The sequence below is a fragment of the Dunckerocampus dactyliophorus genome, chromosome 15 (genome assembly GCF_027744805.1).
Source record: "Dunckerocampus dactyliophorus isolate RoL2022-P2 chromosome 15, RoL_Ddac_1.1, whole genome shotgun sequence".
Classification (NCBI taxonomy): domain Eukaryota; kingdom Metazoa; phylum Chordata; class Actinopteri; order Syngnathiformes; family Syngnathidae; genus Dunckerocampus; species Dunckerocampus dactyliophorus.
In genome coordinates, this window is record NC_072833.1 from 4,923,482 (window position 1) to 4,936,686 (window position 13,205).

At 40.4% G+C, this 13,205-nt stretch overlaps 1 protein-coding gene across 4 annotated transcripts in view; it reads left to right on the forward strand.

Moving 5' to 3' along the window:
* il17rel (interleukin 17 receptor E-like) overlaps positions 1-13,205 on the forward strand; it is a 130,675-nt gene that overhangs the window by 25,365 nt on the left and 92,105 nt on the right. For all 4 annotated transcript variants that reach the window (XR_008573809.1, XR_008573810.1, XR_008573808.1 and 1 more), the window contains exon 19: positions 12,992-13,100. The gene's annotated coding sequence lies outside the window, so the exon portion shown is untranslated. The remainder of the gene's footprint in view (positions 1-12,991; positions 13,101-13,205) is intronic.

Genomic DNA, 13,205 nt, shown 5'->3' on the forward strand with positions numbered 1-13,205 from the left:
GGTCTTTTTGAGACATAAACAAATCATTATACATGCTCAGCTGTTCAACAGGCCTCTCTGGCCTTTCACAAACAGCATCTATAGACTTTCCATTTAAGTCCACGGCGGGCAAGAGGAGCCAAGAGAAAGAACAGTAATGCTGTGTATAAATAGAAAAATAGTAATATTGTAGTAATGGAGCACAACAAAAGCACAGTGTGTAAATAAACACAGACGAGGAGTTCAACGGCAGAAAGGCGTTTATTTGTCATGTGTTGGAAGGTCAATGTAGTAAAAGGAGAAGTTTTATGGATAAAGGGAAATTACTCATCATAACATCAGATTTAATCTCTTCTGTAATCACAAAGATGGGCCATATCTCATATAGGGGTATTTATAAATACAAAACACATTAGTCAATAAATGCAAAAAAAACATTGTCTGTTCCACCTAGAAAAAGTGAAAATAGAACAAAATATTGATGGATTATTATGTCGTTTTGTGCATTGTGTCCGAGTTTTATTGACGCAAGGTCTATACTCGTCATTATTAGCTGTAATTAAATTAAATTAATCTTGAAGCACAGAGATGTATTTATATGCACAGTACAAAACATCATTTTAGCCAATAAATAATCAATGCAAAAATACTGTAGAAATACAGCTAATTAACTCGTATAAAACTGGATTTTTGTTATTGTTTTTCTAATTATTGCTATTATCCCAAAGGAGAAATCTTACTATAATATTACTATAAACGAAGCATGCATGGACATAATTATTGGGACACTTGTCTGTTCCACCTAGAAAAGGTGAAAATAAAACAACACATTGATGATCATTTAATGATCATTTGTTTTTCCCCTCCATCCATCCTAAATAGCATTTGTAAGTTCAAAGGTCATTAATGGAGGGCTGCCATTGACCTGATCTCTAATGTAGTTAATCTCCAAGGTGTTTAATGGGGCTGAAGTCATGTTGTTCCAAAATAAAACCTGCACTTGCTGGTGCACTAGGACTTGAAAAGGACACTTCCCAAACTGTTACCACAAAGCTGGAAGCAGATAAATATCAAATGAATGAATATGAAAGTCCCTCCATCATAAATATACCATATTCCTGACTCCAATTTCCTTTATTTACCTAGTAATATAAATATAATGGCTGCAAATGCACCTAAAGGACTTCAATTACCACTCACTCACCCCTGCCATAGAATGAAGAGGTTTTCCAGAGGGGAATTCTGTGCAAACATCCTACTGGGGCATATAAGCTTACATACATATTAGGCCTAATCATGAAATATGATGACGGGTGAAGCAATGAAAGTGAAAATACAAATTAAAGTGCTGCTTATGCAGAACACTTGAAGGTGCACTAGATTACTCAATGGAGCACAAGCACAGAGTAGAAATTGGGACCTCTTCCAGGTTACAGTGGAGTCTTTCTCCTGCAAGAGAAAAGCTCGCCTTTGCCTCTGTCTGTTCCTTGTTCCCGCTTGTGGGGCGTTTACATTTTCTATTAAACACGCGGTACTTACGGGGGCAACTCAGGGTATCCCCTACCTAATAGTCCACAGTGAGAAACACACACACAGTAGCGTTCTGTCAGTGTTGCAGACTGTCTGTCTCCTTGTCGATCCAGCGGCGACTGTAACTAGGTGTAATGGCCAGCCTGTGGTTTGTGACTCTATGGGCCTATTCACAAGCACGCATGTACACACAAACACACACACTGTTTACAATGGTGAGTTTGGGCCGAGCTGCTAATTGAAACGTATTTCTTTTTCCATCCAAAACGAGCAAAGGGCATCCCTATTTTCCCCTGTGTAAAGGCGTGGTGTTTGCGGAATAACTCAGCTGCAGGGTCTACCTTTGGCTGCAGACCAAAAGCATTACGATAAAAATCCAAGCTATTTGGGCTGCGTACTGTATGCGTGCACAGAATCAGGTATGGAATATTCTCCCCGGGCAGGTAAACATATACTGTATATGCTGGCTCCTGGTTATTCCCAGAGATGGAACTTCTGAAGATCATCGTATATATGTGGCAGAAGGCACCGGAGATGGGAGAAAGTCAGCGTTTTGCAAGTCTAAATTAAAGACGTGCAAGCCCAAGTCACCTCTCAATTCAAGGTCGAGCTAGTCCGAAGGCTTAAGATTTTTAAGTCCTTACAAATCCTAAGCACTGTTTAGTGTTTCCCAAATAAAATTCTATTTTAACAATGTAACAATCTATTGAATTTATCTATTGGAGTACAATGAATGCATTTTGAATTGTTTTATTTTTCAAAAATTAAATAAGTCCAGTGTGCGACCAGTCCAGGGTGTACCGGTCAGCTGGGATAGGCTCCAGCATACCCCCGCATCCCTAGTGAGGACAAGCGGCATAGAAAATGGATGGATGGAAGACCAGTGTGACAAGACGTCATCACAGAAAAAGAGTGCTGACATACTGTAGCACTGGAGATGTAATCCAGACATTTGTTGTTTGTTCTTAAACCTCTGATTGGGCGTTAATAGATGCATTCAATGAGGCAGATTCAAAGGGAAAATATGTTGCTGGGAAATGACGATCACGTGAGTTAAATACTTAGAATGGAAACACAATTAACTCAACACATTCACTGAAAATCTCAAGTAGTTTCAAGTCATCAGACTAAAGTCCACTTCAAGTCCAGAGTCATTGATGTCAAAGTCCAAGTCGAGCTGGTAGTCTTTGATGACATTGTTGAGTCGATTCAAAGTCATCAAAATTGTGACTTGAGTCTGACTTGAGTCCACGCCTCTACATTATGTAACACCAAGGAAACTACAACTGTACTGTAAATGACATTCGTAGACATTTCTAATCATTAGACAGATGATCAATGACTTACGGACAATTAAGATCCTTTGCTTAAACATGGCGGCCATGTTTGTCAACCAAATTTGACAGACATGTGCTTGTCAGTCCCCTGTAGATGTGTACCAAATTTTGTGGCGATTCCCCCAAACACGATAAAGTTACAGCTAGAGCAACTTGAGCTGTGGGAAAAATTTCAAGTCTGTCCAATTTTGGGATTTAATAACAGTGCCACCATGTGGTGTATTTGTTGGACAAATAATAGCACAGGCAACAGAGTAGGGGTGCATGTTTTGACCAATTTTCACCCTTTTTTGTGCCGCGGTTCACCAATCCACACAGTCGTTATACAGTACGTAAGCATAAGATAAAATAGTGACCTAATCAAACTGTATTATAATGAAGAAAAGGCAGCATTTGAAATGAGTAACAAACAAGAGCATTCGGAATGGGAGTAGCTCGGCTCGTGTCTACCTCCCTCCTGTTTCTCTTTCTCTTGGTGTCTCTCTGTGCTCCCACCATCACTCCTTCTCCTGCTCATTGTGGACACTTAGATAGGTTAGGGCATGCAGGACGGATATTATAGGAAAGGTGTAGTCATATGGCAAGCAAATCGGTTAGCGTATGCCCCGGGTATTGTGTCTTTTAACGCTGAAAGCTCACGACACAATTTCGCCTCAGTTTGCTTACATTTTCCGGTTGGCGTCATTCTTAATGTACTTTTATCACAAAACGTCCTCGTTAGCAGCTTGCCAATACATGGAAACATCAACCGGAAGTCATCTCTGTCACCTGTCTATGATGTCATCAGCGTTTGACTGCGTAGTTCTTTGGAATCTGACACAGTTATGCCACAATCTTTATAGTTGTACATGCATAAAACTACTCGAAATGCATAGCAATGAGGGCTCGATGAACATTTAAGGTTACTTTTGCCTTCATGGAGGACATGATTGCCCCCAAAGACAAAATGTGGCAGCGAGATCAACCCAAACACCACCTTGTTTTGCCATGAGTTATTTCTTGAATTGAATAGTGTTTCTCATTTTCTTTAACAAATGCTGCCACTTGCAACTTTCTTCGGCTCCATTTTAGGTTATTTTGTTTTTGTGATGGGTCACCGACGCGTGGGATGCTTTGTTTGGGCCCTCGATTCTGTGGAATGATACGCAGGAAAACGGACTAGTTTGCTACGCGCAATTTTTGGCCTCAGAATCTGAATGGTACACAAAGTAGCGCGGGTGAAAACTGATGTTTGACTGTATGTGATCATGTCTTCTCACTGAAGAAGAATGTGAACTCCTTCACTGGGTTGGTCCTTTGCATGCGGAGTCCAAAGGTTGTTCCTCGTGAGCTGACTAACATTGTCATGTTCCATCCTTTTAATCCTTCCAATTCAACCAGGTTTTACCGTTAAAGGTCACACGGGGACAAATGTAAATGACCCTTCCTCTTCTTGCTCGATGACCCTGATCCTGCAGCTCCGAAAGCTGCTCTCTCCCAGTTCATGCCGAGACGTTTGCAATGGCCCCCCCCGAGTTCCATTCTAAGTGGATTTAAATAGATAAAAGGGAAAGTGGAAAGCTATTAAAAGGTTTCTCGAGGTCAGGGAGACTACATCTGTTTCCAGTTCACCTTGCATCACGGAGACTGACTTTAAGGAGACTTGAAAGGCTTCTTAGTGCCAGGGAGGAATATGAATAAAAAAACAAACAGTGATTTTAACAAAGAGAATGTATTTTCTTCACCTGTGGCTGAGAGTAATTTACCAAGGTCATATGAAGTTGTTGCATGTATTTGGATTGAGTGGAATCAGTAGAATATACAGTACAGTGTACTGATACCTTTCCCTGGTGAAACAAAAGGAGCCATCTGTAGCCTTTGTCTTAGTTCGGGGATAAGCCGAAGCCAATCCAGGCCTCTGAGGACTGATCTGCAGTTGGACTGGTGTCCTCCTAATCCTATTAGGAGTGGGGCAATCTTAAGATTCCACCAGGAGTACGGTAGAATAAAACAAAGACCCGTGTTCTATAAAGAATGGGACATACAGGGGTACCTGCGGTTCCAAAAGGTCTAACAAAACCTGAAACACACGAAAACCAAAGCCAATTTTTCCCATATGAAATCTTGTAAATCCAATGAATCCGTTCCAGACACAGAAAATATAAACAAAAATTATTTTTATATAGAATAATTATAGGTGTACATGCAGAAAACAATGCAAATGATAGCAAACAGACAAGCTCGTGTAACTTTCTCATTTGAGTTTGCCAAATGAGTGAGCCTTACAGGGTACTGTACTATTATGTCAACGCAAGACACGGTGTTGGGTGTTTGTGATCCAAGATGGTTGAATAAACAAGCAATGCTTGGCGTATCCTCCGAACACATCTTCATTAATACCACAAGATTCAACGTGCCGAAACTGAGGTTTGACGTTACTGGCATGACAAGGAGATCCCACCTGATATGTTTTCCACCCGGCACAGCGGAGGGGGCGCCATCATGCTTTTTCTTTAATGGAACAATGGATCTTCAGGTTGTGGAGGGGCGTCAAATGGCAGGTGGCTATCTGGAGATGTTGCTAGGGGCAACAGGACAACGCTGCAGTTGACAGTGCCCGCCTGACGAAAGACATCACTCTTTTGGACCATCCTTTTTTCTCACGTTTGGTGCTCCTAAAAAGTCACTCTTGCATAACAGCAGACAGCTAAAAGTCCATTTGTGTAACTGCCGATGGTAACGAAATCCACCCGTTAAACTAATTGTGGACACAAGGACATTTTATACTCCTTTTGAGAGGGAGTCCTTCAAGTGTTTTTGCACATGATCAGGGTGCGAGAGGTCAGTCGTCTTAGAGAAAACACTGGAAGGGTCAGACTTTGGACAGCTGTGTGTGAACGTGTTTGCCCGAGAAGAGAGGCTAAGGATGTGCGCCCGTGTGCGCTGATGCACACGTGCAAGCTGCTCTGTTATTGTTTTGGTCTGACTGAGCCGTCACCTGATTCTTCTCATGCGCGCTCACATTTCTTTCTCATATTCTCACACACACATATGCACGAACACACACACACACACACCCTGTGGTATCAGATGCTGACTGTGAGCAGGGAGGCCATAGGAGAAGATGAGGAGACCATAATCACGGAATTAAAAACAAATAGATAAGAGTGAAAGCAGGTGTCTGTTCTGGGAAACAGACTGTTAGAAGAAATATTTGTCTTAAGTAAGACGAGAGCTTTACAGGACGAGGGGCTTGTAGTACCAGTATTGACCACCGTTACATGCTCATGTCATACTTGTCAACATTTGCGTTTGAAAATAAGGGGAATTTTCCATAAAGTAAGGGAAACTCCTTCCTCCCCTGGCCGGGGAATTTTTCTTGCGTCGGGGGTGAAGAATTTCCCTTATTTTCCGTAAAATTTCCCTTACTTTCAAATAAAAATGTTGACACTAATGACTGAGACAGAGTAGTGTAGCTTAAGCGTCGATACAAGTCACCATTGTCACCTGCAGTGCTGGAGAGGATTTTTTAATTTTTTAATTCAATTTACAGAAAACTGTTTCAGTGGGAGGGTGACGGTGGGAAAGATCGTGAGTTTCCCGAGGAAAATGCAAGTGTTGACAGGTATAGTTTATGTCCTTCTCATGGATGTAAATGGCATCCAGCGGCGACTGTCATGGGTTGTGCTCAGAATGTTTTGTAAGACACGTTAGCATACATGCAATACTGCGACGGAGTATCAGGGCCACATTGAAAAAAAATTAGTCTGAGATTTCAAGAATAAAGTTGTAAGTTTACGATACTAAAGTCGGCAATTTACGAGAAAAAAAGGCATACATTTACGAGAATAAATTTGGAAATTAAGGAGAATAAAGTCAGAAATTTACGAGAAAAAAGTTGTAAATTTACAAGAATAAAGTCATACATTTTATGAGGAAAAAAAGTCGTAATATTACCTTTGCCCAAGGCCAAAGTCCCCCCTTTTCATAGATGTCTCAGCAATTTATGAGAATAAAGTCGTAAATTTATGCAAAAACTTGTAACTTTATGTTACAGGCATTGCCTGAGACAGCTATGAAGAGGGAGGGCTTATGTGACCTTTGGCCTTGGGCATGGAAAGAAAAGTGGAAGTGAAGTGAAGAGAAGGGCCAGCCGTGCTCGTCTGCTTGTGCTCAACTGCTCTGTTTTGCTGCCACGTTATAAATAAAGGCTTGCCTGAAGCAAGAGGAAAGTTTCCTTCCTTCCAGAAGATGCTCAATTTTCCCTCTGACACGTATGACGTATGACGTAATATTACGACTTTATTCTCGTAAATTTAAGACCTTTGTCTCGTAAATTTACGACTTTTTTTCGTGTAAATTTACGACTTTATTCTCATAATATTACGACTTTTTTTCTCGAAAATTCATGACTTTATTCATGTCAATTTACAAGTTTTTTTTGTACATTCACAACTTTATTCTTATAAATTTACTAGATTTATTATACATTATTATAAATGTATTAGATTTTAATTTTTTTTCTACGTGTGTCACGTTCTGTGCGCTGCGTTGCTGCCCTCTCTCTGCCGCTCCTGCCATCCGTGAGTTAATTGACGCACCTGCAACCCATCCGGAGCATCCTCCTAAGGAGCAAGCTCACGCTCGCTCGCCGCCAGATTGTTGCCAGACTCGCATCATTCCCTGCTCGTAGCTTCCATAGCTCTTGTACCCTAACCCTAACCCTGCTAGGTGTGTTACCGGCAGTGTGCGTATCTCCTTTTGTTTACCTCGGCTGCTTGGTTCTCAGCAGTGCCTTTGTGTTTTGTCTTTTGCTACTGCTAATTACTTTGCCGTATTTTTGGTAGGTCTTTTTGTTAGTGCCTTTTTCCCCAAAAGCATTCCGGGCGGTTTTGTGTTGGACTTTTTCACCCTGCATTTTTGTTTGCTGCTTCTCCTGCTGTGTGTAATAAACATTGTTACACCTCATCGACTCTCGCATCTTGGGCTCCAAGTTCCGGCATTCGCCGAACTCCTGACAGTGTGGCCCTAATACTCGTATAATCCAGATATCCGCAAAGTTTTCTAATCATTAGACAAATGCTCAGTGACTTATGGTCAATTAGTCAGGTGCCACTGCTTGATGCCGGCCATGTTTTTCAACCAATCACACATTGATCTGTGTGAGAAATTTCAACCATTTTGTTGGAAAAAAAATAGCACAGGCAACACAGTAAGGGTGCCTGTTTTGCCCAATTTCTATCCTTTTTTGTGCAGTGGTTCAGGAGTAGAAGAGTTATGTTTGACACACATCACTTGTCAGTGGAAATGGTAATATTCCCTCAGCGTGTGTGCGGTCCGTTTGTCTTTTCTCTTGCTGTTTTTTCATTCAGCGCAATCAATTATTTCAGCCGTCTCGTGCCACCTGTGCTAGTGTGACATTTACAGCTCAACTGTGTTTGCTTTTAAGGCTCATGGAAAAGAACAGGGGAGAGTTTAATGTAGTTTCACAGTTAGTGCATTCAATATTACATTTATGACAGAAGATATTAGTATTCAATGTTTTTTTTTTTCCAGTAAAAAAATGACAGCATTTGAGTGGAAAAGTAGCCAGCGCTCTAATTCCAGTGGTTTCACTGTTTTAATATTATGGGAATCTTACAAATGTTCCACTTGTGTTCCACTTTTTCAACAATATGACACTGTGAGAAGGCTAAATGATATTATTGTGAAAAAATGTGGACCATTTCCCTCCTTCTTTTTCCATTTAGTGTCATATTGCTGTCTGCTATGTTGCTTTTATTGGCTTTTGGGTTCATTTTTTGGGGCTTTTTTAATGCCCTTTTGTGATTATTGGTATCACCTGTTTCCATTAGCCCCGGCCAGTTGTCAGCGCCCTTGTCTCATTTCGTCGTTAGCTCTTATTTAGGTTTCCCGCTTCTGTTTTGTAGGATTTTTGCAAGTCGCGTGTCACTGCTGCTGGCTTTAATTAGGGTCCCACTAAAAGTCCTGAAAATAACATGAAGTTGTATAATTAAGACTAAAAAAAGTAGTAGTGTATTATATATTATTGGGGATAGTGTACAGTCTGGTTTCCAAAGGTGGATCCTTCTCAAGACAAATATAAAAAAAAAGCATAAATGACAGCCCTAATATCACATCACCATTAAAACCAAATCACTTGCGGTAACCTGTCAAACACGTTTCTCAAGACGTGCAAAATGGAGCTGCTTTTTGAGGCTCAGCGCACAAAGTGCCAAGTGCAATTCTTGAGAATGATTCTTAAATAACCCAAAACTGAAGGAGGAGGAGGGAAAGTGTGTGTGTGGGGGGGTTCTGCTGGCAGCCATGTGAGGCGAGTGTGGCGGAGTGTGGAACTTGGCGCTGCTTTGGGCTCGGTCCTGCCAGGCAAGCGAAACCTCCATGCCAGGTGCCACAGTCACTGCAAAGATGCAAGCGCACACATGGCTGAATATAACACACATGCATAAAGGATGTAAAAGTGTATTTAAATATAGATTGCCTTGCTTTTATGTGCACCGGTAAACGTGGATATTTGCACACGTATTCCACCAAACACCCAGTCTATGAATTTTATATGAAAAGCCTTTTATTTTGTATTCCGCGGCATTGTTACACGTCTTTTTACCTTTTCTCAGCGGTTCGTGTGAACTTTCTGCCACACATCAAGGTGCGAGTGTTTACCATCAGGAAATGATGTCAGCCTCTGTTTTATGCAGGGAAAATGAGGAATAGAGCTTTGGCAAATGGAACCACATGTGTATAATGGGCCACATCACATTGAACCACTACCACTACTAACAATCACAGTTTGTATTGTATTAAAATTAGCTTTATCTCATTTTGAATCATGACATTGTTAAATAAAAATAGGAAAATGTTTTTACATTTTCAAATTTATATATCTGTATCAATTATCAGAACAAAAACACAGCTATTATCAGTCACATTGCATTTACAGTACATTAACATTTGGAAAAAACATGTTTTAAGTTTCCTTATATTTAAGCTTATTATTTGTTTTACTCCCCATTTAATTCCAAATACAACAAGCTTTTATGGGCTTTCAAAATGTTTAAAAAAAATTCATTATCAGTGGAAAATAGTTCAATACAAAAAATGTTTCTTCAAAATGTACTTATTTTTGGCATATTAACAAATAAGAATGCTGTTTGTCATTAATTGACATACTTTTAAAAACATATTATGTATTCCAATATGCATGTTATTCCACGTACTTCATGTATTAAAATAAATTATATAAAATTGTTAAATATTTAAAAAATGATAGAAAATGCTTCTTACATTTGGCATATTTAGGTAATAATGACCCTTTTTTTTAATACTAATTAATACTAATTAATTTGTGTCTATTTTTATGGTTGTTTATCCTGCTACTTTTATACATATTGCATCTTTTTTTAGATATTTTAGATATATCTTTTGGCCATCTGTGCTTTTATGTTTTCTATTATCCTGTGCAGCGCTTTGGTCCACTGCGGGTGTTTTTAAAGTACTTTGCAAATAAAGTTGGCTCGGATTGGATTGTAGTAACACTATCATAACAATACGCATACGACATTTGACCAACAATGGCACATGAATGATTTTTTTTGTTGGTATTCTGGAACAATTACATGTAGATATCCATCTATTTTCTCTAGTGTGAGATTGTGTATGAGGCTGATTTTTTGCGTTTCGCTATTATGCTTTACTCTTTACCATGTGAAAAATCCAGCGAGGAGCTTAATGAGCCTTGCATTAGCACAAGTACTTAGAAACTTAGAAATCCATCATTCGGACAGGAATTACCTTACAATGGAAGCATGTGGTATACAAATGACAATCTACAACCCTTTTTTTTTATTACTCAGATGTATATGTGTCTCCTATGGATGCACGGGCCATCAAGTGCAGCTGATTGACAGGAGGCCCCCCGGAGTATTTGACTGATGAATGCATGTCGTGTTGGGGGTGTTTGTAATCACTTTTTGCAGCTGCTACTTAGCACATCCACATTGGCCAGAACATTAGGTACACCTTCACAATCCCCACGACAGAAACGTTTCTAACAAACAACACCTTTGAGTGGTTTGCCTTATGCATGCTCACAGTCTTGTGTAATCAGGTGTTTTTGCAGTGACACACATCCATCCACTCATGCATAATACAACAGCGCCTCTGTGTTTACACTTGCCATTCACTGAATCAATACATTTATGGAATGTTTCCTCCATCTCATTCCCCAACACACACGCACACACACACACACACAAACATACACACACACATGTCACAATGGATCAAGCAGATGGGATAGACTCATCTGGTCGTGTAGAATCAGCGCTATACCTTAACAAATGATTGAGCAGATGCATGACAGCCAAGTAAGGTCGCTGGATGTACATGTGAGCGCCCCCTTCCCCCATCCAAACGCACCCCAAAGTGACATCCGACCTCGTCGTAATAAGGTCCTCGGAAGCGCAGCGGCGATTGGCGCCGTAAATGCCACTGAATGCTGACATCCACGGCGAGGTTACCTAGAGGCCAGGGCGAGGGAGAGAGCCAGAGAGGCAGGAAGTGATTAATAGATGGACGCGTGGATGAATGGGAAGCGGGGACAGCTTGGGGTGACCTTTAACCTGGCACAAGATTGACTAAAAGCGGTATTGCCCGTCTACTCTCTTCCATGCTATTATGTTGGACTAGCTTGTTGATGTGGGATCTGCAATATGAACTACGAATGATAAAACATTGAATATCAAGAGTACGGTAATCCTTTGTTTATTGCGGTTAATTGGTTCCAGACCCAACCGTGATAAGTGATTTTTAGCGAAATAGGATTCCTTATTTATGAATCGAATATTTTCATAGTTAGAGCATAGAAAACCTGTTTATTACCTTCTAAATACGTTTTTGAACATTATTAGAGCCCTCTAGACATGAAATAACACTCGTATAAGCACCTTTGCACCCATATTACCCAATATAGTAGACATAATAAGATAAAGTAAGCCATTTAAGACATAATAAGACTCGTGCTCATGTGTGTCGCTGTAAATATGTTGGGGGTGCGCAGCAAGTGACGTCGAGTTTGAGCTTGGCGTGGGCTACAGCCGCAACAGGAACCCGTGTTAGGGATTATTGTGCCTTTTGTGAGATCATTCAAATGTGCAATAAAAGCCTGTTGTTCCGCCAATCAAGTCTGGTGCACGTGTGTCTCACCGAACATCGCAGTAACATTATTGACACCTAGTGACCAGTGTAGAATACTACATATCGTCACAGCGTCTTTGAATGCGTCTTCTCAGCCAATTTATGCTTGAACATGCTTAACTTAGACAAAAATATGTAGAATTTGCTTAAATATGCTTATCTTTTGCGTTCCAATAGGCCCTATTCAACCACGAAACAGCCTGATTTATTAATGAATATATTTTAGAGTGAAGCCTCAAAGAGCGAAGTTGCGAGGGATTACTGTATGTGAGCATCCCTCCTTTTTTTACTACCAGGACGACCTCCACTTGTTTTGCAGTCCAGAAAACACAGCAAAAATGCGCCAAACGCGGTGAACCATGAAAGGAAACAGTCAAAAAACACCCAAATATTTGATATCTCTTTGTCATTGAAAGCGTGCTTTTATGTCCCTCTCCGTCACATACGCTGGTCAATGCGCAGTCTGCTTCGTATCAGCGACTTCCTGGAGCTGCTGGGACTATATTGTGGGAATACGGTGGGAATATATGGGTTTCTTTGCATGTGTGTGCATCAAACCATCAAAAGGGCTAATATCTTAGAAGTTGGATTTTAAAAATATGGATATTGCCAGATGAGGAAGCTTCTATAAACTCCTATAATAAGTCGTCTTCATCATCTTACCCTAATGGCTATTTCAGCCAAGTAGATACGATATATGATAGATTTGTGGTAAAATGAAAAAAAAACATCATGGGAGCATAAAATAAATATTTTGGGGTCCAAGTAGGTAACTACTGCCACCTACAGAACTGGAGGGAAATAGTATTGCCCTCAACCTTTTTGGTCTTTTGAAAGTATTAAGTTGAAGATTTTGCTTTTACAGAAGATCCCTGCCTACTTGCGGTTTGGCATTTGTTTTTGTTTTTTTGTAACTTTAATGTAAAGTGGCCTGATGGCGTTTTCTGCAGGGGGGAAAAGGAGTGCTGCAGCCATGAGTCCAGCGGGGGGCGCTGTCTCACAAGTCGATTCACTCAACATTTTCCAGCTGGAAGACGCCTTGATGAGACGTGATGCTGTGTAAGTACAATGCTACATGCAGTAGTACTGTATGACTGTAATTGCTTCTTAATGTGTAAAACTGAATTGAGTAACTGTGAGAGGCATATTATGGGGGTTGGAGCA